Source organism: Bos grunniens, chromosome 15 (assembly GCF_055505025.1).
Source record: "Bos grunniens cultivar Pamir isolate PY7600 chromosome 15, Bosgru_T2T1.0, whole genome shotgun sequence".
Taxonomy (NCBI): Eukaryota; Metazoa; Chordata; class Mammalia; order Artiodactyla; family Bovidae; genus Bos; species Bos grunniens.
Genome location: NC_141179.1, coordinates 66,434,713 through 66,461,649, shown reverse-complemented (window position 1 = coordinate 66,461,649; position 26,937 = coordinate 66,434,713). Strand labels below are relative to the sequence as shown.

The following is a 26,937-nucleotide window of genomic DNA, read 5'->3' as shown; positions in this document are numbered from 1 at the left end:
CTCTTCCTTTCTTCCATCTTTTCACCAGATGCATTAACTCAGGACCTGTTGGGTAGACCTTACGTGGTGGGCACTCTGGGTGTGTGGGGGCTCCAAAGATGTAAGACTTTGATTAGTAGACTGTTCATATGGTTTAGTGAGATTCTCTTGCCTCTTCTGATGCCTTTAGTTAATGTACCTTGTAAAGGGAAGTTCACGGAGAATCCACAGACTGGTTGGTTGCCTTTGTTAGCCCATATCAAGCTGTTTCCTTGAAACAAACATTGCTGAGAAGGAAACAAAAAATAGCAACAGAGTCTTATGCTTTCAATATATGTATTTTGAGTTCGATTGATCCTGAATGTTTGGGGAATGGAACTGTATGGCAAACTGGCCATTCTGGTCACCATTTATTTGGTGATGTAGTTACAGTCAACAACATAGGCAGATTACCAATTTTGAAAGAATTATTAGAAGCCATAGTGACATCTTATGTTTGTTTAGCACTTCACTTTCAAAGCTCTTTCGTGTCATCATCACATTTGATTCTTCCAGTAACTGTGAAATAGGCGGTCCAATGAGGATGAACTTTAAGGATAAAATTACATAGAATGTATCATCATCTTTCCGGGAAGATTCCAGGACTTGACCCAACTTTAGAGTTACCATCTGGAAATACCAGTTATCATGGAAGAGTGTGCTAGGCATGTCTGGCACAGGATATTACCAGCTTTCTTTTGAAACTTTGGCATACACTGTGCAAATTGCCTTTGGGAATATTCTCATTATCAGCCTGTGCACTTGATTATTGCCTTTGCACAGCATACTCAAACACGATCTGGTTATGTGAGGTTTATGATTGTTTGGAATTGGGATTATTAGCATCCAGCTTCTGGAAGACTCTACATGGACTCTTTGGTAGTTCCTAGACCCTGAGGGGCATTTTCCTGCAAAGCAGTGTCTAATTTGATAGTTGAGGATTCTGTCTTTCTGAGTCCTCAGACATGGCTAAGAATTATGGTTTTGGTCCTGATCCAAATTGGGAAGAGATTATTAGTATTAGACTGGCTAGTGTCCAATATATACTGAATTATGTTGGAGCACTCAGATGCGTAGTGGCAGGCATTTCAGAAATACATTCTAGGGGTGGGAGATGGCTAGGTTACCAAGTATGTCATGGACCCAAGGCGATCTGTCTTCTGATCAGCTCCCAGGAGCCAAGGGGTCAGAGCAAAAGCCAAGTGCAAGGGCTTGGGTTTCAATTTGACTTTGAAAGCCAGCAAAACAGAAAGCTGCTGACAGCAGAAAAGCCCCGCAAGAGGGACCACTGGATTTATTATTTCAAGCAAACAAAAAGCAAAACGTAACAATTGCCTTCTCCCGCCTCCCCTTGGGAGTGAAGTTGAGGTCAGCGGGAGGAAGAACCCACAGAATAGACTTATTGAAAAAGGAACGGAGGGCATAGGTGTAGGGTCCAGAGGGGGTTGCATGTTGCCTGCCTCATGCAGTTTTAATTTCTCATTTTCAAGAGTATAAAATCAGCCTCCCTGGGTAAAATAAAGATGCATGAAACTCAAATGAGAAAGCCATTTCACGTTTACTAAGATCGCCTCTTGTGAGTGATTGAAAGCTTAATTCTCATGAAACAATTTCTAAAACCAAATGAAGCCTGTGATATGGAAAAAGCCAAGATGTTAAAAACCAGAAACAGTTCTGCCCATCAGTATCAATGGCCACTTCTTTTCTTCTCTAATGCAACATAATTAGGGGCTGTCTCCCCTGGCTTTGGATTTAAGGGAATTGTCAGATAAGGAAAAATCTTTAAGAGATGGCAGTGCTTGGGGTACAGAAACAGGCAATATTTAACAACAAGGTGTGAGATTTCTGGGTCAGTGTGCCATAAATCATACAGATCCAGGATTGCAAAACTGACAGTTTGAAGCTCAAGAAAGGTTGATTTCAGTGAAAATCTTGCCTCCTTACCCTCCTCCACGGCTGTATCACACAATGCCCAGATGTCTGGTTTTTCCCTCTTTTAAAGGCAAACTAAATTGTTTTTCATGCTGATTTTTCCCCCCTTGGGACTTGCTTCCTCTTGGAACCAACTACATCTCCTCATTTCAATCACTTGCTATACTTATTTTAATCAAACCAGACACTGGTCATTTCAAATCTAGTAATAGTAGGCAAAAGAGTCATTCTCAAGATGAAATTTTAGTTTTGTTTGCATTTTCAGAACTTGTTCTGGGAGTTTGAAAAAGCAAATAAATGCCACACACCGCCTTGCCTGCTCTCTTCTCTCCCATACCCTTAACAGCTTGTTGGGGCCAGCAGAATGTTTCATAGCAAGGGTTTTAGGTATCCAGATTACAGCAAATCTCTTTATTTACCAGATCATGAGCTTGCTCTCTCTTCCCTCTGTCTGCCCCTCACCCCTCACCACACCAAGCGGCCAAGTCCTTGGAGTGAATTAATTAAAGGAGTGTTTTAAAATATCTCATTGCTCCATCTCCACGTGCTCCATCATTGATTGGAGGCAGATGGGTTGCAGATTTGTCAGTAGGATAGAAAAGGACCTGCATCTCGTTATAAATCTGTCTGGTTGGCATCAGATGATGGCAGAAAAGACAATAGGCCAGCAATATGAAAGGGGAATGAATAAAGGCAGGGGTAGATCCTTAAATTTCAGAAAAGGATACCTCATTTTCTTAGTGTGTGTGTGTTTTGGTTTTTTTTTTAATTTAAATGGCTGTTTTCCAATGATATTGATATTTATTTACTTATCTTTCATTCGTGGATCCATTTAATTTCTCATGGCTGTCTGCTGAACGGCCGTCTGGTGTTCTTGGCAGTCTCAGCAGCTGCTTCAGATTATGGACTCGTTGAGCAAGGACTGTCCTTTAAAAGGGAGGACCCAGAGGGATGGTACGGGGAGGGAGGAGGGAGGAGGGTTCAGGATGGGGAACACGTGTATACCTGTGGCGGATTCATGTTGATATATGGCAAAGCCAATACAATATTGTAAAGTTAAAAAAGAAAATAAAATATAAAAAAAAATAAAATAAAATAATCAGAAAAAATGGAATGAACTCTATTTTGGCGGCTGGATTTGCCCATCTGGGTCCCAGTAGAATAGGTGGTGGTGTGTGTTAAAGACCTTGAATGAAGTCCATGGGGGCAAGGAGAGGGACAACCCCCACTCCCCCACTTACAAACCCTGTATATTAGAGGCTTCATTTAAACCAAGAGGACTTTCTTCTGTTACATTTCGTCAGGAGTGCCATCTGTCACTCAGTCTTTGTAATCTGGCATGGAACTTCCCATCATGTGTCCCTGCCACCCCAGCTTCCCAGCCCCTGTGCCTGAAGGATCCCGGAGATGGTGGCCAAGGTGGAAGTGGGTGGAGGCCTGTCTGCCTCCCAAGCTCCGCTCTTCCCATAGCAGCAGATTTGGGGTATCGGATGCCCGTGGACTGTAGGTGGCCCACAGACATATATGTTTTGGGTCACACAGGATTCTGAAAACCTTTAAATAGTTTGCTCAGACTTAACAATGTTTCACCTAAAAAAAAAAAAATGTTGATTCTGGTTTCTCCCAAATGTTGGGAAATCTGATAATAAAGGACCAGCCCTTTTGTCTTGGTATCATTTATTGAAATACTTAACAGCCCTACAGTTGCTTAAGCACTTTGCATGTATAAACTGATTTAATCCCCACAACAATGTGATTTAAAAAGACTATTATTGTCCCCATTTCGCAGGTGTGAAAACTGAGGCATAGAAAGATTAAGCAGCTTGCTGTTGGCTTTACAGCGAGTGAGTGGCAAAGCCAGATTTTAAACCCGGACAGCCTGGCTGTGGAACCCAGACTCTAACCGCTAGGCTACACTGGTCCCACAGGGGTGGAGGGTGGGAAGAGTCAGCTGGGGATGAAGAGTGGCTGTCCCCCAAGACAGGCCATGTGCTCTCCAGGTTGGACACAGTCTTTTCTGAGACCAGTTGCTCGTGTTTCTTGCTTGACCCCTTACTTCTCTAAGGCAGCCACTGAGCAAGAGAGCTTGGTGTCTCTCTTCTCAGGGTATGACGCTGTCTAGCAGTTGTGGCTACTTTTCTTGTTAATCCCTTCAAAACACTCCCTTCTTTTTGTTTCCATTAACTGTGTTCTTAATGAAGAGTTCCTTTGTAATTATTGGTTGTCCAGACACCAATAGCATGGTCTTATCAGATGCAGTGCTTTGAGACAGCCCAGTGCACGACCACATGGGTTCAATCCTTTGGAATATCGAGCCTTGAGAATATACTTCTTAGTGGCAAATGTAGTGGAGCATTTAGCAGGCCCTGGAATTTATTCTTTCTTATGTGATTTTCAAGCGTGGCTGGTTAGGGCTGTGACTTCACTTACCCATTTCCTAACCCAGCTACTTTTCTTATCTCCTTAGGAGTGTGGCTGATGTCCTTGATTTGTTTGTTTCTTTTTTTTTTTTTTTTTTGCAACATATGCAGACAGTGATGACTGGGGATGCCTTTTAAATTGAGGAAGAATCATTCAGAGAGTGTGTATGTTCAGTCAATTGTAACATATTGTTACAATTGTATATGTTGTGTATTGTTACAATTGTACATATTGTTACAATTGTTTATGTTCAGTTGGTCCTGTCCAACTCTTTGCACCCTATGGGGTGTAGCCTGACGTCTCCTCTGTCCATGGGATTCTCCAGGCAAAAATACTAGAGTGGGTTGCCATGCCCTCCTCCAGGGGATCTTCCTGATCCAGGGATCAAACCCTTGTCTTGCTGCGTTGGCAGGAGGATTCTTTACCACTGAGGCACCTGGGAAGACCCTCAGAGAATGTATTTCTGTGCATTTTTAAGAGTGGCACAGTTTGCTGATTGTCCAGTAGGTGGCAGTAAATGTCAGCACTTTGTCCAGACTGGCTGTTTGAGTCCCTTTGGTCCTTAGGGAATCTCAATTCTCACAGGATCCCATTCTCTTTTGATTAAAAAATGTCTCCACCAAATATATTTTTTTGATGTTCGTGAGATGATTCTCATATGTGTGTGTGTGCTCAGTTGTGTCCAACTCTTTTGAGACCCTTTGGACTGTAGCCCTCCAGGCTCTTCTGCCCATGGGATTTTCCAGGCAAGAATAGTGGAGTGGGTTGCCATTTCCTCCTCCAAGGGATATTCCCAACACAGGGATCAAACCCTTGTCTCTTGCATCTTTTGCACTGGCTTACCACTAGCACCACTTGGGAAGCCCTGTTTACAGATATCACCATGCTGCTAAGTCGCTTCAGTCATGTCCGACTCTGTGCGACCCCAGAGACAGCAGCCCACCAGGCTCCCCCGTCCCTGAGATTCTCCAGGCAAGAACACTGGAGTGGGTTGCCATTTCCTTCTCCAATGCATGACAGTGAAAAGTGAAAGTGAAGTCGCTCAGTCGTGTCTGACCCTCAGCGACCCCATGGACTGCAGCCAACCAGGCTCCTCCGTCCATGGGATTTTACAGGCAAGAGTACTGGAGTGGGGGTGCCATTGCCTTCTCCAGATATCACCATAAACAAATACAAATATGACCATTTTCTTGAACTTGGAATTCCAAGTCTATATGACTACACATATATGATTTCATCAAGTCCTTGAAAAACTTATGAAATACTATGCTCATTTTACAGATGGGGGAACAGAGATATTTTGCTTTTACACTGTAATTGGGTACCTGTTTTTTTGTCTGTTACTTCTACTGTGTTTCATAGTATCCACATTTTGCAATTAATTCACATTTTATTAAAATTTCACAAGCTTGGAAACAGTACAGGGCATGACCACTTGTCTATAGTCCTTTGTTCATTTGTTTGCTCCAATCATTTTGATCAAAGGAAGCAAGATAGCCAAGTGTCCTTGCAAGAAGAGATAATCAAGAATTTAAGAGGCAACGCACAAGAAGGATGGCAATGGTGACCAAAAGAAGTGAACTTATCTTTGAACAGAGGTGTGACATTCAAAAGAAAATACTGCCATTGAAACAAAGTGGGAATAAGGTTAGGCAACTGAGAATGATGGTTAGACCTGAGCTTGTAGACATTAATCTAGAGATTTTCAAATAGAAGAAGCAGTTGCAGTGCACCAAGGGAGATAAGGTAAAAGAAAACAGATAAAAGAAGGAAAGCATTCTTCTCAATTAGGTATCAGGCAAAATTGTATTTTTGTTTGTAGACCAAATTGTAGTTTTGTTTTTACCTCCTGTGCTTAGTCGCTCAGTCGTGTTTGACTGTTTGCGACCCCATGGATTGTAGGCCGTTCGGTTCCTCTGCCCATGGAATTTTCCAGGCAAGAACATTGGAATGGATTGCCATTTCTACTGCCAGGGGATCTTCCCGACCCAGGGATCAAACCCTTGTCTCCCACATCTCCTGCACTGGCAGGCGAATTCTTTATCACTGAGTCATCTGGGAAGCTCTTGTTTTTAATCTCAGTATTCATGTAAAAAGACAGTTATGATCTGATAACCAGCTTTGTTAGAGAAGTCCATGTGAACAAAGCGAAATTGGGTTACTATGTCTAGAAGTGAAATGGATGAATATCAACTGACAACGCTTAGACATGCTAAAGGGATGATGAGTTCTGGGGGATGGGTTCAGCTGTTACTTTTTATACTGAAATGCAACACAGGGTCTAGAGGAAGTGTCAAAAGTAAATATTGGACTAATTTCTAAGAAGAGAATAGAGTGTAATGGAATTATAGACTGAATCTGTTCCCCTAGTGTTTTCCTGGGATTCAAAGTCATCCATCAGCAGACATTAGTAAAACCATCATAGCACAGAAGCATTGCAGGGATCATTGATTTTTCCATCATGATTAATTGCTAACATTTCAACGAAGAACTAATCATTTGCAGGCATTTCTGTCTTAGTCTGAAAAGACCAAAATTTGCAGTCTTTTCAAGACATTAATACACTGGGGTTGAGGACCTGTTGCAGTTCTTTCCTGGGAAATACTTTGGGATGGAGACTTGTGTGCAGGAAATTTATTGAGAGAACTTCTCAGAATAAATCCTTATAGAAGAGAGAAGGGAACAAGGAGGAGCAGAGGAAGCAGTTGAAACAGTCCAACAAAGTGCCTGTCCCATCCTTCAGGAAGTTCTGGTGCAGAAAGGTCCTGAATGGAGAGAAAAGAGACCTCTACCACTTAGAACAACCCGCCTCTGGATTGGGTTGTGCTCAGGCAGTGGGCCTGGCCCTGGGTGAAGACACGGCAAGGCCTTAGACAGAGATAGAGTTGGTAAGCATTGTCACTTACCAACACTCCCGGCAGCTGGGGGGATAAACGCCTCAGTCCTGAACATGGGGGCCTTCAGGGGAACTCACCACAGCATCCACTGTTAGCTCCAAATTCAAATGTTTGAGAGAGGTTCCGTTGCTTTCCATCTGAATATCCAGGCTCCACAAAACTGTCATCTGTAATAAAATACTGTGCCTTAAAAGGAGGGTGCCGTTGGGCAATAGGGAAGCAGGTGGATTCTGGTGGGCAAGGCTGGGGAGCATTAGCAGGCGTCACTGCCTTGATTCTAGCTGTGACCCACACAGCCCCCAAAGACAGATGACCTAACCCTTCTCATCACTCAGACCTTCCAAAGGTATCTGGTCCAACAGGAGCCTGATTATCTCAAATTGATGCCCAAGAAAGGGAAACCTGTTCTAGCGAATGGAAGGGGCCAGAAATATCAACAGATAAATATCCCAGGAACCAGAGTCTAGCTATTACTGATAGTTCCAGCGTTCACAGCGGCTGTTTCTATGCTCCTGCTACTGTTGTTTCTCGTGGAGTCCTTGCCTTGGAAGAGGGGAGGCAGGGGACTGGGTCATCCCTTTCTGGAACATCCACTGCCTTGTTCTTTTGATTCAAGAAGCCATGCGTTCTGTCAACCTCCAGCCCAGAGCGCTTGTATGTTGACTTTTCTCTGCTCTGTTCCCTTGGTAAATATGCAGATGTGTTCAGAGACGAAAGAGCACTTTTGTATGTAATCCAAGGCCTTGCAGATTATACCTCTGCGGGTATTTCCACTTGTTTTCTCACAGCGGGTGAGACCTGGTCTGCTTTGAGACCAGGACATGGGTTATCAATGTGTTTGTATTTTTATTAGCATGACAACTCAGTTCAAATGGCCCAATTATAGAGTAACAGAAGGTAAAGCAACCAACATCGAAACCTTCCTTCCTTCCTTACCTGTTTTTAAGAGTTACACGTCTCTTATTTACAATGGCAGATAGATATCGTGTATGTTTCCAGCAAATGGGTAAGGCAACACTGATTGTTTTCAATCTACATTTAGAGACTACAATTGGCACATGAAATATATCAGATAGATAAGGGCGTATGAAGAATTTACTATCCACTGTCAAATAGATTATCTTAAACAATTAAAAGAAAAACTTTTTGTCCTTTGGGTTAGTGGCTCTTTTCCCATAATGAAAAATGTGGCCTTATTAAAAAACAAACCAAAAAACCCCCAAACTTCTAATATTACAGAGTAGCATAAAGAAATAAAAGATTGTCTCTCAGCTCAATCCTGTTCTCTAAAAATACTCACTTTTGGGGTCTTTTGAGACAGACATGGAACATGTAACATGAGACAATGTAAACATCCAATCCTTAATATGCAAACTGCATGTGCATGCCTATATACTTAGAGGTATGAAGTGAAAAGCAAGCTGAAGTAAGCTGGATAGGATAATGCAGTTTGCATATTAAGAATTGGATGTATGGACCTAACAGAAGCAGAAGATACTAAGAAGAGATGGCAAGAATACACAGAAGAACTGTACAAAAAAGATCTTCATGACCCAGATAATCATGATGGTGTGATCACTGACCTAGAGCCAGACATCCTGGAATGTGAAGTCAAGTGGGCCTTAGAAAGCATCACTACGAACAAAGCTAGTGGAGGTGATAGAATTCCAGTTGAGCTACTCCAAATCCTGAAAGATGATGCTGTGAAAGTGCTGCACTCAATATGCCAGCAAATTTGGAAAACTCAGCAGTGGGCACAGGACTGGAAAAGGTCAGTTTTCATTCCAATCCCAAAGAAAGGCAATGCCAAAGAATGCTCAGACTACCGCACAATTGCACTCATCTCACACGCTAGTCAAGTAATGCTCAAAATTCTCCAAGCCAGGCTTCAGCAATATATGAACCGTGAACTTCCTGATGTTCAAGCTGGTTTTAGAAAAGGCAGAGGAACCAGAGATCAAATTGCCAACATCCGCTGGATCATGGAAAAAGCAAGAGAGTTCCAGAAAAGCATCTATTTCTGCTTTATTGACTATGCCAAAGCCTTTGACTGTGTGGATCACAATAAACTGTGGAAAATTCTGAAAGAGATGGGAATACCAGACCACCTGATCTGCCTCTTGAGAAATCTGTATGCAGGTCAGGAAGCAACAGTTAGAACTGGACATGAGACAACAGACTGGTTCCAAATAGGAAAAGGAGTACGTCAAGGCTGCATATTGTCACCCTGTTTATTTAACTTATATGCAGAGTACATCATGAGAAATGCTGGACTGGAAGAAACACAAGCTGGAATCAAGATTGGCAGGAGAAATATCAATAACCTTAGGTATGCAGATGAAACCACCCTTATGGCAGAAAGTGAAGAGGAACTCAAAAGTCTCTTGATGAAAGTGAAAGTGGAGAGTGAAAAAGTTGGCTTAAAGCTCAACATTCAGAAAATGAAGATCATGGCATCTGGTCCCATCACTTGATGGGAAATAGATGGGGAAACAGTGGAAACAGCGTCAGACTTTATTTTTCTGGGCTCCCAAATCACTGCAGATGGTGACTGCAGCCATGAAATTAAAAGACGCTTACTCCTTGGAAGGAAAGTTATGACCAACCTAGATAGCATATTCAAAAGCAGAGACGTTACTTTGCCAACAAAGGTTCATCTAGTCAAGGCTATGGTTTTTCCTGTGGTCAAGTATGGATGTGAGAGTTGGACTGTGAAGAAGGCTGAGTGCCGAAGAATTGATGCTTTTGAACTGTGGGCTGGAGAAGACTCTTGAGGGTCCCTTGGACTGCAAGGAGATCCAACCAGTCCATTCTGAAGGAGATCAGCCCTGGGATTTCTTTGGAAGGAATGATGCTAAAGCTGAAACTCCCGTACTTTGGCCACCTCACGCGAAGAGTTGACTCATTGGAAAAGACTCTAATGCTGGGAGGGATTGGGGGCAAGAGGAGAAGGGGACGACAGAGGATGAGATGGCTGGATGGCATCAGTGACTCGATGGACGTGAGTCTCAGTGAACTCTGGGAGTTGGTGATGGACAGGGAGGCCTGGCATGCTGCGATTCATGGGGTCGCAAAGAGTCGGACACAACTGAGCGACTGATTTTATCTGATCTGGTAATAGCTCACTGTCCACTCTATGGTTATATAATAGTTGACTTAAGCAGTCCTTGATTGATAGATATTTAGGTCATCTCCAAGTCTTTGTTATTATAATTATTAGGAGAATTTTGAGTGAAATATGAATTTGAAGAAGAGAATGAGGCAGGACCACTGCGACTGGTTAGAAGATGACATCTGGGTGGAAAATACTGGCCTATATTAGGTTATAGAGATGCATATGTATTACCAGATTCCAAGGATATTTAGAAGGACTCAGTGACCAAGCACATGTAGTGGGTTGAGGGAAGACTCTTAGGGAGCTCCCATGTGTCTCTCTGGACAGAAGTGCTTCAGGGTACTTAGGATGTTGAGAAGTAAGGGGGGAATCAGGAGAGAATTAAGGGTCTTGGAGTGGCTGACACTGCTTCATGCTACAGTGACATTAAATAATGTAAGTCCTGAAAAGGGATCATTTTCAAGGTGGTTGCTGAGCAGAGCTAGAGTCAGCAAAATAAGGGCTACTGTTGGCGTGTTATTGTGAGTTGGGAATGGCTGGAGAGAAAGTGAATGTGGTTTTTTTTAACAGTGGGCATCAAGGGAAGGATGCGAGAGCAGGGTTACATTTTGGTTTACTTGCTTTCGTTTCAGTATAGGAGTGAGGTATGCATGCTCAAAAGGTTGTCTAAGTGATGCTGAGATCTTGAGTGCCCTTTGTGGAAGAAGCTGATGAAGAAAAAGAGTAGACCCAGAGGGTAACTCATCACTTGCTCTGGAGGCTCCTGCAGGAGAGGACAGGGCAGTGCTCTGAGTGCTTGGTCAGAGCTGCCTGCAGTCTTCCTGCTTCAACCCACGATGCCAGGAAGGAGAGCTCAGAGCAGAGGGCGTGGAAAAGCTCATGTCCCTAAACTGCTAGACCCATGCAGCCAACCCTGGTGGCCCTTTGAGTGAGAGAGGGGGCAGCTGGCTGGAGCTGGGCATATTTTAGTAGTGGTTGTTATTTATTTTTTTATACTGTTTCACTGTCCATAGCCTTTCTAAGTCTCACTAGCTGGATCTCTTCTATTTTTCTTCATAATCCTTCGTTTGTGCTCTTGTGTAGCTCCTAAAACTTCCTCGGACTCGTTCTCGATCCCCATTCTCTTAGCTCTGCATTCTCTTTGGATCCCTTCGTGGGCACTTGCATACCACATGTATACCAATAACTCCCAAGTGTGTGTTTCTATCTCAGACCTTTCCTCCCAGCTCCAGTTTCCTGTATCCTTCACCCTAATGGGCATCTCCATTTGGGCAATGCACAAAAAAATGACCATGGTACAGTGGAACTGTTGGTTATTTTCCCTGCAGACTCACCCCTACTCCTTCCCAAGTTTCTTTAGAGAGTCAAAGCTAGAAAGTTAAGTATTGGCCCTGTTTTTTTCTCTTCCATCAGTCCCAACCTACAGCTTTCTCAGTTCTATCTCCAAAACGTATCTAAGTCTGGCCTTTTCTCTCCATGGTCATGCTTCATGCTAGCCCAGGCAAGTCATATCTCCAGTGGAAGCTTCCCAACCTCCTAACTTTCATTTCCTCAAACACCCTCCAGTCTTGCCCACCTTAGGGCCCATTCCCTTTGTCTGGACCACTTCCTATCCTCCACCTACCACCATTCTCCAGTTGGCCGTCACCCTCTTACACGGAAACATTCTTTAGTTCTTAGCTGGAGCAGTGTTTCCCAGAGAGCTCTCCTCTCATCCCACCACTGAAAGTAGGTCCCCCTTTCTTAGTCCTACATCATTTCTCCTTTTCCCCTTCTTCATGGCATCAGTTACAATTTTATTTATCTTCTTATGTCTGCTTACCTCCGTCACCAGAATGTAAGCACTCTGATGGTTGGTTCATCATGGCATCTCCCAGGATCCGAACGCTATGCACTCAATACACATTTATTAATTGAATACTCACCCACCTCAGCCTGGGGATGTAGGGAAGCCTTCTCTAGAGAGATGACATTTGGGCTGGGCCTTTTCCAGGAACTTTGTCCCCATCACATTTACTACAGGCTTCATTATTACAGGAGTGTGCTAAGTGTTTTCTTGTCTGTCTGAGCCATCACAATCCTGAGATCTCTCTGAGGATGAGGGCTACATTCATTTCTTTGTGCCCCAATTTATCATTATCACAGTGCATGTTGGTGTAACTGAATTGTCTGATTTGGGAAGGAGACATGCAGGGGCATAGAGAGGATGGTTTTAAGGGAAGAACAGCACCAAAGTTGAAAAAAAAAAAACAACCCTGCTCTTTTGCTTGTTAGGACAAGTCCTCCTTTTTAGGTCCTGGCGATCAGTTGAACTTCTCTGCCTAGCAGTCAATAACCAGCCTTTTCACTGCAAAGGTTGACAAGGTTCAAGTAGGTTATAAGAATAATTGGGCAGCAGCTCATCTTGTGAGGCCAAAAATGTATTTGTCATAGTCAATTATGTTCCCATGCTGTTGTCTGGGAAAGATTACAAACTCCTATAGCTGCTGTTATTTTAAAATGCAATAAAATGGAGTCAGATAAGAGTTTTTGAGTCTGCTTCCCCCTCTTCCCCCTGCCTTTCCCAAGACTTCTGGCTTTCTCTGAGTGATGTCTTTCTGTTCCTTTTCCTCTTTCCTTCTGAAGGAAAGCAAGGAGACGTTAGCACTCATTTGATATTCAAAGAAGGATTTAAGTAAAAAATAATGTGTAAATTACATCAGTGAATAAATCCAGGGCTCAACAGTACAACTGCTTGTGAAACTGATCTAGAAAAAGGTCCCCGTAGCTGACAACTCCGTTGTTAATATTGATGCTTTTTACCTTTTAAAGAGATTCTGAATGTATTTAAACATTCCCATTAGAGTTCCTTCTTTGACTTCCTATTGTGGTTGGAAAAGAAAAAGCGCTGGGTCTAAAAATAGAAACATCTTGCTGTTGGTATATGTTTTCTGGTAATGTTGCAGAAAGGGGGACCCCTTCCAGGGCCCGAAACTGGGCTCTTGTCTAACACTTGGAAATGAATTGTCCGAGGAGACACATCTGCTGACAAAGCAAGAGATTTTATTGGGAAAGGGTGCCCGGGTGGAGAGCAGCAGGGTAGGGGAACCCAGGAGAGCAGCTCTGCCACATGGCTTGCAGTCTCGGGTTTTATGGTGATGGGATCAGTTTCCGGGTTGTCTTTGGCCAATCATTCTGACTCAGAGTTCTTCCTGGTGGTGCAAGCCTTGTTCAGCCAAGATGGAGGCCAGAGAGAAGGATTCTGGGAGGTGGTCGGACATGTGGTGTCTCCTTTTGACCTTTGCCAAACTCTTCCGGTTGGTGGAGGGTTGTTAGTTCCGTGTTCCTTACCAGGACCTCCTGTCGTAAAACAGCTCATGCAAATGGCTACTATGGTGCCTGTCCAGGGTGGGCTGTTTCAATGTGCTTCCCCTAACAGTAATGTAAAGAAAAATGTGCGATATTCCTATATTTCTTGAAGTTCTTTGCTGGAGTTTTCTAGGGCTGGGACGGACATGTTGAGGGCTGTTTTTTGTGTCCTGGTGGGATAAGAAAATAAAAACTCTGCTCCCTCGGCATGCTTTTTTCTCCATCCTCAGGGTGAATTCTGTGATGGGATGAAGGGCCCGTTTATGGAACCCCTTCCTGAGCCTTATGAGAAAGTCTTCAGCTGGAACCACCCTCATCATCCTTAATGGTGAATGCTAGATTCTTCCTAGATTCAGAGCCAGGGCAGTCAGACTGCTGTTTTTGAGTTGAAAGTAGAATTGAAGTAGAGATGCTGTGTTTTCTAGTCTCCTCTGACATAGAAGTCGTTGTTAGCTGGAGCATCCACGGATCATGTTTTTACTTTCTTTGCTTTCACTTTCCCTCTGAAGACTCTCAGTGGGTTTCCAGGATAGTAAGCTGCAGATCTCCACACACAATCCCTATGTATAATGGTTCAGCACACAGAAAAATCTACCCAGTTTGTCCAGGCGGGGGCGCTGTGGGGCAAGGGTGGTTCTCCAGCTGCCCTGAATCAGGAGCCAGAAGGCACTTCCCTCCGCAGGCCAGCACCAGCTGTTGCCACGGTTTTTGAGAAGGGAAGCCCTACCACTTCCAAGTGACCTGGAGTTGTTAAAATACCTGGGGACCAGAGCTCCGGAGCACAAGGCTATACCTGGGCAACAGGACTGAGGCTGAGAACAAGTTGACAGCAGTCGCCATTGCCAGCCTGGTCCTGGGTCGTCATCCTAGTCCTCCTGGCTTCTCCCTGAGTGTGACCGGGGGGCTTCGAGTGAGACTTGCTGGTTCCAGAGCCTGGGTAGGTCCAATCTGGTTTGGTCTGGGTTCCTGGCAGACTTTTTAAAAGTGAAGAGGCAATCATGGGGAGGAAGAGAAGGTTTTTAATGAGAGAGGAAAAAGACAAGGGATTGAGAAGTATGTTTCGAAAGGACTGGAAAGGCCCCAGAATAAACATGGCAAGAGTGGAAGCGTGAAAGCGGATATTCCTCTCTTCCAAATGACTAACCAGCCACCCCAGAAGTCCAGCTTGTGTTCCAACCCAGTTGGAAGCAGGAAATCGAATTCAAACAGGTGTGAAAGCACTGTGTTCTGGTTGCTGGGCTCACTCCTTTAGGAGGAGACCATAGAGGAAGGAGGAGGGCCTTAGCCATGTGTCCATATGCTGGTCGAAAGAGGACGTTGCTCTCCACCTTTGAGCTAAGCTGCCCAGGCCAGTCAGCAAGATGGAGGTCTTCTCGAGTGTTCAAGCAGCAGGAAAATCAGGCTTCTGTGTAGCTGTGAGTTTAGTGTCTGGTCAAGGGGGCATTTAAAATTAACTTTTGAATTTCTCATGTCATAGAACCATAGGATATTTACAGAATATATACATGAATACAGTCAAAAAGGTCACTGGGGGTGAGCTTTACTGCAAGAATTTCTGAGTCCTCCTTCAAGAGAATCTTAGATTATTTGAGTTTATTGATTATACACATAGAAACACGGGGAAGCAGAGCTGACTTCCTGGGCATGGGATGGGCAGCTACACAGGGCTCAGAAGGGACCTGTCCTTGGCTTAATGCTCTTTAGTCATGTTCTTGAAATTCTTAATAACAGAGTCCTGGGGTTTTAATTTTTGCACTAAGCCCCGCAAATCACATGGCCAGTCCCACCATGAAGCGCACGGAAGAGGGTGATAACCTTGAGAATATCTGATCTCTTGCAGTGCCCTAGACTGTTTCATAATGAGATACTTGGCATAAAACAGCTTCTGGGACCCTTGTTGTAGTGGTTGGAAGGATTTTCTGTTGCACGGCTTCCTAACAATAAAACTCTAGGGAAGTTAACTAGCCTGAGACTCAGTTTATTTATCTGTTAAATAGGGACAATGTCACCCACCAGATAGGTTTGGAAAGGATTGAGGCAGAATGTGAGGCTGGGACACAGAGGCCACCTGTAATGATGGTTGTTTTTCTGTATCTTGGAATAGCCTTTACTGGGTTGCTTTAAGCCTGCTGAGCTTAGGTGGGGTTATCTGTCAGTTTCTCTACTTTGCAAGCTAGGTTGCCAACACTCACATGCACGGGTGTGTGTTTGCTAATTCTTTCTTGAGAACCATAGGTGATAAGATTAGAAAGTTGGTCCCAGACTTCTTTGATCTTATGGTGGTATTTGCACTGGTGATGGTTTGTTTGAAGGTTTTTCTCTTTTTGTGCTTTTAACCCTTGAACTATTTTTACTCATAACACACCTGCCTCACAACACGTGGTGCTTTTTCTACCACACTCTCCGATACCAGCTGGGTGTCCTACCATTCAGTTCAGTTCTTACACCATCTACCTGGGAGTTAGCATCAGATTCCATAAGTTAAGAGCTCAGTCCCACTGCAGATGCTGGTTGAAAGCCCAGGTTGTATTTTGATTGACAGGCTGGACATTAAGGGGGTTCCCATAACCCCTTCATCAGGTTTGCTAATGTGCTAGAATGACCCACAGAACTCAGGGAAACACTTTAGTTACATTTCCAGAAAGTGAAAGTGAAAGTCGTTCAGTCGTGTCCGACTCTGCGACCCCATGGACTATTCAGTCCATGGAATTCTCCAGGTCAGAATACTGGAGTGGGTAGCCTTTCCCTTCTCCAGGGGATCTTCCCAACCCAGGAATCGAGCTGGGGTCTCCTGCATTGCAGGCGGATTCTTAACCAGCTGTGCTACCAGGGAAGCCCCCTATGTGTCCAAGTTTATTGTAAAGGATACAACTCAAGAACACGCAATGGAAGAAATGATAGGCAAGGTATGGAAAAGGGGGTCTGGTCCCCTCTCTGGGCACACCTTGATGTGTTTACAATACGGAAGCTCTAAAAGCTTCCTTTAGAGATTTCTATGGGAGTTTCATGGTGTTGGCATGATTGATGACATCACCAGCCATTGGTTATTAACTCAATCTCCAGCTCCTTTCTCCTCCCCCAGGGTCCAGGTGGGAGGAGGGGCTGAAGTTTCCAACCCTCTAATGCTTTGGTCTTACTGGTGACAGCCGCCAGCCTGAAGCTGTCTTTGTGCTGCAGATGGCAAGAACTAAGTGTCCTTTCTTCGCTGTCTAGGAAGAGATGATTGAACAAGCTGCTTCCACCTGCTGGGCTTCACCTACACACAGGTGCTGAGTGCCAGCACTGGTTCTCCCGTTCTTCACCTTCTTGTCTCGAGACCCAACCCAGGCCACCTCCCTGCCTCCAGCTCTGGTCATCTGGATTTTGTGCCCCAAGCCTAAGGAGGTGACATCTACCTAACAACCAAACAGGGCGAATCATCCCGTTTGTCTTTATTATCCAGGCAGGTCAGACTTAAGGTGTGGGGACCAAGTCATTCAGAGTTCTTGCTTTCCTTTCCTGTGTGACCTAGGAGATGTCTGTGGGGACCTGAGTCTGTTGGACAGCTCTCGACTTCCTTAAGGATGGAGGGGGTCCACGTGGGGAGGACGGCAGGTCAGGGAGCAGGGGGAGTAGAATGGCCATGCTCAGGTCCGCGTAGATGGGATTGCTCTTTCCAGGCTGGTAGGAAGAGCTGCAGCTGAAAATTTCTATTTTGCAAGTAACTTGCAGCCTGATCACCCAATAAACTCACAAATGGAGTCTCTCAGCTGGTGGCCCAGCCGTGGGCAGGCTCCACAGGGCCAGTGTCCCTCCTTCCTATCTAAAAGGCTCTGAATGGCCTATCAGCTCATCTCATGTATTTCACAGCCCTGTGGAGCTGAGTAGGAGGCTAAGCTGCTGCTGCTTAGGGTAAGACTCTGCCTTTATTTAGATCTCTTAAGATTAGGCAACTCCCTGAGGGAGAGGAAGGGGCACTGCTTTACTTAACTCAGTGTGGAGCTGCTGTGAACTTAATATCCTCTGGATGACTCACCCAGGGTAGCACTTCAAGTTTGGGCTGTGTTTCCTTAGCCAAACTCGGATCTTATTTTTGTTCAACCCTCTTCAAAAGAGAGAGCGGTCAGGGCATGCGAAATTTCCTTGGCAAGGAATGCTGAATCAGCTTCTATGTCACGATAAGGATAATAAGGTGTTTCTTGTTGTTGTCACCATGGACTCAGAATGTTCCAGAACATTTGGCTCAGCCCCCTCATTAGCCAGAAGTCCACAGTCCAACTGAGCAGAGAGACCTGGGTTTTAGTCCTTGCTCTGCTACTGGCTTCTGGACCAGAAATCAGTCCATTAAATCTCACAATACCCTGAGTACTGTGAGTTTGAAGGATTGGGAGGAAGAAGGAAATGGAAATTGAAGACTGTCTCAGGCATATTCTAAGCTTTTCTTCTTCCCTCCTAGTGTGTCAGTTTTAGAAGGTGTGTTGCTCACTTCACCTGTGATTGTCCCTTCACCTTGGGCCTCCGCTGGCTATTCTGGGGTCCCTGGGACCATTACTGTCCCTTGGATGATGCTTCTCTGTCTGCAGTCTTGGTGGAAGGTGAGGTGGCAAAGCGAACCTTCCCTTAGCACCCTTGCCTTTTAATTCCCCCAGAGCCTCTCACATACAAGGGTGTTGTGAATGTATAGACTTTATTGAAGTCTATATAAGAGGGGATGATGATTTTAAAAAAAATAACATTTTTTGAAAAAATTTAAAATATTTTTTAAGGTATTAAAATTTTTTTAATATTATTTTTTTAAATCTAAAAAAGTTATTTAAAATTAAAAAATTAAAAAATATTATTTTAAAAAATTATTATTCTCCAGCTGCAACATCATGACCAGTGATTTAATTGTGCAGCAGAAATGGGACCCAGAGCTGTGTCTCTCCAAACCCCAGGGCCATTTGGCTCTGCTCATTTCCACTAACTAGATCAGAATCTACAGGTTCGAATTTTCCTGGAATTCCATCCTGTTCTTGCCCAGTGGGATGGTGGCTTTCCAGCTGGTGAGGGGTGATTGAAGCTGTGGCCATGGGGTGAGCTCTCCAGGATAGAAAGGAAGGGATCTGCCCGCCTGGCCTGGCCTGCCTTTTTCTGCTGAGTCACTCGGTCATTTTCTAGGCCAGAAAGTTCATGCTTTTGACTAATGTTAAGGGAATTTTAATATTTAATCAGAAGAATTAAATGAGCTATTTGCACATTTATGTAGTTGAAAAGCATTCTTTCGCTCCAGCAGATTCAGGTGGCCAGATTTGCACATCCAGTGTACGAGGGACGGTCAGGCAGGTATAGGACGTCGTGGCAGGTATCTGGTGCCCGAGCAGTGGGCCGAGGCTTTGGAGACCCAGGAGCTGTGTCTCTGACCCCTCCACACCTGGCTGAGGGCATGTTTGGGCACAGAGTGTGAATCTCAGCCTTCACTTTGACCACGTGAGCCAAGCAGGATGCCCCCACTGCCTGTGAGAGGGAGGTGGGGGAAAGGATCACAGCTGGGGGGCCTTGTACAAGGTTGCTGCTAAGTCACTTCAGCCGCATCCGACTCTGTGCGACCCCATAGATGGCAGCCCACCAGACTCCACCGTCCCTGGGATTCTCCAGGCAAGAATAGTGGAATGGGTTGCCATTTCCTTCTCCAATGCATGAAAGTGAAAAGTGAAAGTGAAGTCGCTCAGTCATGTCTGACTCTTAGCGACCCCATGGACTGCAGCCCACCAGGCTCCTCCATCCATGGGATTTTCCAGGCAAGACTATTGGAGTGGGGTGCCATTGCCTTCTCCGTTGTACAAGGCAGGGGAGTTTATCTTTCAAGACTCCTGGGGTTAAGGTTGGGATTTGTTCAGGAGCTGGGGATGGATTTGGTGACAGAAAGGCAGTAAGCTTGCAAATTGCTGAGGACGGAAGGGCTCCGTTGAACAAAGACATCTTCTTCCTTCACACGTGAACTGGTGGATGCTGGCTCATGGTTATAAAAGGGGCTCAAATGTCTGGAACCTCCTCTAGTCATTCCCACAAGATTAAAACCTCAGAGACAGAAGAGGAAAATTGTGAAAGAAATGCACAGGATGATAAAGGGAGTCTGTATTCTCTCTTATATTTAAAAAACTTGAACATTCTTAGGCAAAGAATTACTTAAAATGTCTTTTTAATATCTGCATGCCATTTTAAGATGCATGTTCTAGTCACACCCATAATAATTTTCATTTGGTTATATTTCATATATGAAGGAGGCCACAGATTACTAGAAATCAGTCTTGAATATTCATTGGAAGGACTAATGCTGAAGCTGAAACTCCAATACTTTGGCCACCTGATGCGAAGAATGAACTCATTGGAAAAGACCCTAATGCTGGGAAAGATTGAAGGCAGGAGGAGAAGGGGACGGCAGAGGATGAGATGATCGGATGGCATCACTGACTTGATGGACATGAGTTTGAGCAAGCTCTGGGAGTTGGTAAAGGACAGGGAAGCCTGGCATGCTGGAGTCCATGGGGTCGAAAAGAGTCAGACACGACTGAGCGACTGAACTGAACAGATTAGTCTAGAGAATGCTCAAAACTTGGAAGAAAAGTGACTGATGACTTTGTTCAAATTCGTGAAACATCCTTCGCATCTTGTCTGAAGCCTCTTCCTGATGACCAAAGATTAATTTGATGAAAGGCTTAGCACTGAATACCAGTTTGGGAATTACTTTTGCCATCTCTGCTCAGGACGTTAAGATAGCAAAAAGAATTGGAAGAAAGAATGCAGATGCTGTGAGTCACCTGCAGCCATCTGGCTTAAAAGTGACCAGGGAAGGGACTCCTGTGTTAACTGCAGGATGGAGGCAATATCAGGGTCTGGGCTGGCCTCTGTATTCAGCATGGGAGCTTTAGAAGTTAGGGGAGTCTTATGGAATATCACCTGGGCCCCCGGCTCAAGCTGCAGTAAAATAGGTGCTGTTCATTGATCTAACCGGAGAAGGCGATGGCACCCCACTCCAGTACTTTTGCCTGGAAAATCCCATGGATGGAGCCTGGTAAGCTGCAGTCCATGGGGTTGCTGAGGGTCAGACACGACTGAGCGACTGCAGTTTCACTTTTCACTTTCATGCATTGGAGAAGGAAATGGCAACCCACTCCAGTGTTCTTGCCTGGAGAATTCCAGGGACGGGGGAGCCTGGTGGGGTGCCGTCTCTGGGGTCGCACAGAGTCGGACACGACTGAAGCAACTTAGCAGCAGCAGCATTGATCTAACAGTTGCTTGTAGAGTAGCTGGCCCTCTGCTTTGGTGTTAAAGATGACCCTCTGTAGGGATTCCCTGGTGGCTCAGACAGTAAAGAGTCTGCCTGCAATGTGGGAGACCTGGGTTTGATCCGTGGGTTGGAAGATCATCCAGAGAAGGAAATGACAACCCACTTCAGTATCTTGCCTGGAAAATCCCATGGACTGAGGAGCCTGGCAGGCTATAGTCCATGGGGTTGCAAAGAGGTGGACACGACTGAGTGACTTCACTTTTCCGTGAGTCAGATACCACCGTCTGGTGGGGCCCAGCCACCTGGTGCCTGGAGAGAATGCATTTTGGTCTCCTGCTACCAGCTGTCCTCACAGTCTGGCCAGAACCTTAGTGCAGGACCCCTGGCACCTAGAAGGAGTGAGAGGTGTTTGAGTATCGGACTGGTTATTTTCCCGATGAGCAACTTGGCTTCTTGGAGCTTCAGATTCCTCTTCTGTCCCTACTATAAAGTAGAGATAATAGCATCTACTTTGCAGGGCTGTAATGAAAGTCATCTGCCATTTGACTGGTCCTGAAACAAGTGCTTGGGGGAAAAGGTGGCTGTTATAAAACATATTGCCAGGGCTTCCCTTCTGGCTCAGTGGTAAAGAATCTGCCTGCCAGTGCAGGAGACACAAGTTTGATGCCTGGGTTGGGAAGATCCCACATGTCTCAGAGCAACTAAGCCCATGAGCCACAACTCCTGAGCCTGTGCTCTAGAACCCGGGAGCTGCAACTATTGAGCCCATGTGCCCTAGAGCCCATGCCCTGCAACAAGAGAAGGCACGGCAGTGAAAAGCTGGCACGCTACCATGAAGAGTACTCCCCGCTCCCTGCAGCTAGAGAAAACCTCACACAGCAACGAATACCCAGCACAGCCAAAAAGAAATGATAAATACATTAGTGTAAAATATAAAACATATTCCCAGGTAAGCACAATAGTGCTTAAATCTCTCTGGAATACCAGAAACTGAGCCTTCAAAATGTAAAAAACCTTTATTCAAAGTGTACTAATTCTACATTTATGCACGTCCCCCTGGTGGCTCAGACGGTAAAGCGTCTGCCTACAATGCGGGAGACCCGGGGTTCAATCCCTGGATCAGGAAGATCTCCTGGAGAAGGAAATGGCAACCCACTCCAGTATTCTTGCCTGGAAAATCCCATGGACTGAGGAGCCTGGTAGGCTACAGTCCATGCGCACGTCGTCGCTGCCAAAAATCTGCCAGAAAGAGAGATCTGAGGACGCCAGGCCTGGATGGATGCTGTGCTGGACTCAGGGCATCGCTTCCCGGTGGCTTTCCCAAGCCCTTCCGCTGCCACCGAGAAGAGTCTGGAAACCCTGGACGCCTTTCTTTTGACAGGCAAAATCTGGGCCTTGGAGCTTGAGCTCTCTCACTTGTCTCACTCAACAAGCATAAATATTGTTTGACCCCCGGGCATTTCTTGTGCCCACTATATGCAATAGTCTATATGCAATTGCCCATCAGGACCCCTGCCCCAGAGCAGCAGAGGCTGGCTTCCTCTGCCCGCTGCTGGTGACATCCCCCGCCCTGGACACAGGGGGGCGCTGTGGCCCCACTTTTCCTCAAAAACAATTGAGCTGCTCCCCGGGTTTCCTGACTGAGCCCTGAAGATCCTAGTCCTTTGTACTTACATGGTTTCATTTTTTCTGTGTTTTCCTACGTGGAAATCAGTGGAAGGATGGCAGCGACCTAAAATTGCACACACAGAAAATGTGCGTGACTTCTTCAACTAGGAAACATCAAAAATTTGACAGCAATTATGTTTTCATTGTAACAAATAAATATTCCACACACCTTGTGAGAATAGTCTTCAACACACACACACACACACACACACACACACACACATAAAATAGGACATTTATAAGTGATTTTTATTTATTCACCAAAATAGAATATCACTCAGCAATCTATTTTATTTTTTTCACTTTATAATAGCCCCAGTGACTTTTTCAGTCTTTCCCACACTATTTTTTTTTTTCCAAAATAACTTTATTTAGCTATCTGGGGCCATCAAATCTGAGGTGTGAAACCCTGAAGTATTATGGTTGAAAATGAAAAAAGAAGCACCTTAATGAAAAGCCCTAACTGAAGTGAAGAGAAGCTTGAAATGATGGCATTTTGGTTATTCACAGAGCAGCATCTGAGCAGTATTTATTTGCATGGTGGGTCAAAAGCTGCTCATTTCCCCTAGAACTAAAGGAATAGTTACAATCCTTAAATTCCCTGAGAGGCCTTCTTCCCCAAACCTGTCCCCACTTTCCTATGGACTGGTTGACAGTCTGATGGGCCGGTTCTCGAGCCACAAAGGTGGAGTTTAGTGCTATATCTAGCTAGGAAGGCATTGTTTGAGGGAGGGGAAGGTGCCTACAAGGTAGAAATGGTAGCCCAGGCCTTGTCATGCAGTTGCTGAATCGTGTCCGACTCTTTGAGACCCCATGGATCGCAGCACGCCAGGCTTCCCTGTCCTCCACTATCTCCCAGAATTTGCTCAAGTTCATGTCCGTTGAGTCAGTGATGCCATGCAACCATCTCATCCTCTGCCACTGCTTCTCCTTTTCCCTTCAATCTTTCCCATCATCAGGGTCTTTTCCAATGAGTTGGCTCTTTGCATCAGATGGTGGCCAAAGTATTGGAGCTTTAGCATCAGTCCTTCCAATGAATATTCAGAGTTGATTTCCTTTAAAATTGACTGGTTGATTTTCCTTGCAGTCCCAGGGACCCTCAAAGAGTTCTCCAGCACTAAATTTTGAAAGCATCAATTCTTCAGTGCTCAGCCTTTTCTATGGTCCAGCTCTCACATCCACACATGACTACTGGAAAAATCACTGTTTTGACTGTACAGACCTTTGTCTAGTGATGTCTCTGCTTTTTAATACTCTGTCTAGCTTTGTCACAGTTTCCAAGAAGCAAACGACTTCTAATTTCATGGCTGCAGTCACGGCCCGTAGTGATCTAGGAGCAGAAGAAAAGAAAATCTGTCACTGCTTCTACTTTTCCCCATCTATTTGCCATGAAGTGATGGGACCAGATGCCATGATCTTAGTTTTTTTAATGTTGAGTCCAGCTTCTTACTCTCCTCTTTCACCCTCCTCAGACTAGCATGGGTTCAAATCCCAGCTCTGTTTTTTCCTGCCCAGTTGAGTGATCTGGAGCCAGTTACTTAATAGCTTGGAATCTCTTTTGTAAAGTGTGGTAATGAAACTCCTCTTGCAGGATTGTCATTAGTATCAAGTCAAATAACATATATATGTGTGTATGCATATGTGTGTGTGTGTGTGTATACACACACACATTAACTGGCAGACAATAAGCATCTGATGAGCTTTTAGGGGTCAGCAAACTTTTTCTGCAAAGGATCAGGTGGTAAATATTTTAGACTTGATGGACATGAGTTTGAACAAGCTCTGGGAGTTGATGATGAACAGGGAAGCCTGGCATGCTGCAGTCTATGGGGTTGGAAAGAGTTGGACACGACTGAGCGACTGAACTGAACTGAGGTCATACACTGTCTGTGTGGCAACTCTTCACCAATACAGTATGTGAATGAAGCAGAGAGGATGTGTTCCAAAAAGGGTTTATCTACAAAAACAGATGGCGGGGTGGATTTGACATAGACAGTCGCTGCTGACCCTGCTCTAGGTCAGCGCTGCCCGCTAGAACCTTAATATGAGCCTCCTCTGTAATATTAAATGTTCTCATAGCCACAGAAAGTAAAGAGAAACAGGTGACATTCGTTTTAGTAAAATATTTCATTTGCTTCAAATTATCCAAACTATTTTTGCTTTCACATGCAATCTAGGAAAGATCATTAATGAGGTATTTTACTTTAATGTTTGATAATATTTTTAAATGTCTGCTGTGTATTTTAAACTCACCGCCCCTCTCATTTCATACTAGTCACATTTCAAGTGCTCCATCCCTACATTGAACAGCACAGCTTTGGACAGTACTTCTCAAACTGCCATCATAACCATTTAGTGGGTCAAGAAATCCATTTGTTAGAAAAAAGTCAAATTAAGAAAACGAAATAGAGAAGGATAGAACCTGTCAGGGTACATTCTGTATTGAAAGGATACAGATTGTTTCCTGCAGTTTTGTGTGCACTTGCCCATGTGTCTATGTGCATGCGTGTGTGTGTGTGATGCGTGTAAGTGTGTGCTGGGTCATGGTGAGAAATGTCAGATGTATTTCCTCCTGTGGGCTGTTGTCAAACATGCTTGATGTTCACTATTTTACACACTATAGTCAAGCTTTTTTTTTTTTTAACCCAGGCTGAGATGTTTAGTTCCTTCCTCACTTAGGCCGTGCAGGACTGTGCCAGGAGCTTTGTGTTGACCACATGACTGGTGTAGAACCAGTCAAACGAGTTACCTAGTGTCATGCCAACCATTTAAAAGCACAAATCAAAATTCTCAACTTTAAACTTTACTATCGCTGTACTTAATTTCAAAGACTCCTCCTTTTACAGATAGTAAGCTGAAACCCAGAGTGGTGCAATGCGAAACCAAGATCCCAAACATGAGCCGTGTTTTGGGGTGACAATGAGACACTCTGTGTGCCCAGCTTGGGGACAGCTCCTGTCTCACGTGATGGGGCTCCACCTGTGCACGTGGATGGGAGCTGGGCCAACTCACCCAGTGACTTAAGTGTCACGAGTCCCTGAGGCTTGAAACTTTGGAATTTACGAAACACAAGTTAAAGGGATGTTGCTTAAAAGTACTTCCTTTTCTCTTCTTGATTCTTTCATTGATTCTTCCACACGTTTTTCTGAGCAACAACCCAAAAGTGAAGTAAGTTCATGCTCTGCCCTCAAACAGCTCAGCTTTTATCTTTCTATAATAATATGTCTAATATTTTTCAGAAGGTAGTGGAGAAGAGCATGTTGTTCTATCTGGTTCCTAACTGTACAAAAGTTGAAGATAGGAAACTGATAAAACTCGTTTTCCCTTCTTCTCTTTAGCTGTGTGATGAAAGATATTTTAAATAGTGTGTATAGTAAAAATGATTTAAGGTCCATTTTCCTGAAGTATATTCTGAGTTTATCCCCCTCTCAGTTGGGTTCAGTTTTCTCCCTTTCCCACAGGACTGGTGTGAGGACACAATACACACTTTGGATTCAGGTTGACTTGGGCACAGATCCTGCCTACATGACTTCTAGGCTGTGAGGCTTAGCCACGGTCTCTAAGATTCGGCTTCTTCACCTATAAAATAGGGATACTAATTTTGGCCTCGTAAGTTCGTGGTAAAGATTAGTTGGGGAAATACATGTGAAGATAAAAAAACTTTGTGTGGAAAAATTCTTTTACATATGAATTTTCCTTATGAATATGTTTTCATAATAATAGAGCTGAGTATAGAAATGTTATATTTTTTCACTTCCTCTTCTTTCCAGGAGAGTGCAGTATAGAGCCAAGGAATGTTTTTGTGGCATTTATTTTAATGTCCTGATTATTTAATGACTTAGAGACTGCATTTTAAGGTATCTTTTCTCCACCTGTTCACATTTCACTCTCACATATAGACAGTTTCCGTCATGAATTCAACATTTGAGAAGAAATGGTCTTATGTTTTAGATACTTAAAAAGAAACAAATAAGGGCTTTCAGCTGTTGCCATGACAACCAAACCCTCTCTGGTCAGTTATCCAGAGTGAATTATTAAAGAGAGCTGTCCAGAGAGTCGTTCCAAGGGGAAGGTTACATGGCTCTAATAGTGAGAGACGGTTGCAGTGCTGGAAAATGGGGTATGGGCTTGCTTTCTCACTTCATCCGCAGGGAAAGACTAAAATGAGCCAACCATTTGCACCTGATCCTCTTCTGTGGCTAAAGAGTCTGTTTTCCCAGAATTTCAGGTTGCTTAAAAGACTGAGTGTCTCTCTGAGTCACTTGTTCAGAAGCAGGATGCGTAAACGA

General features: G+C 44.4%; 1 protein-coding gene across 6 annotated transcripts in view; it reads left to right on the top strand.

The window, feature by feature from the left end:
* The window catches only part of SLC1A2 (solute carrier family 1 member 2), a 168,038-nt gene that overhangs the window by 2,864 nt on the left and 138,237 nt on the right, over positions 1 to 26,937 (top strand). For 2 of the 6 annotated variants that reach the window (XM_086338656.1, XM_086338652.1), the window contains exon 1: positions 14,404 to 14,668. The exons of 2 other annotated variants lie outside the window; for them this stretch is intronic. The gene's annotated coding sequence lies outside the window, so the exon portion shown is untranslated. Of the gene's footprint in view, positions 1 to 14,400; positions 14,669 to 26,937 lie in introns of those variants that run through there. 2 more of the 6 variants (XR_015141646.1, XR_015141643.1) reach the window with 2 other exon arrangements.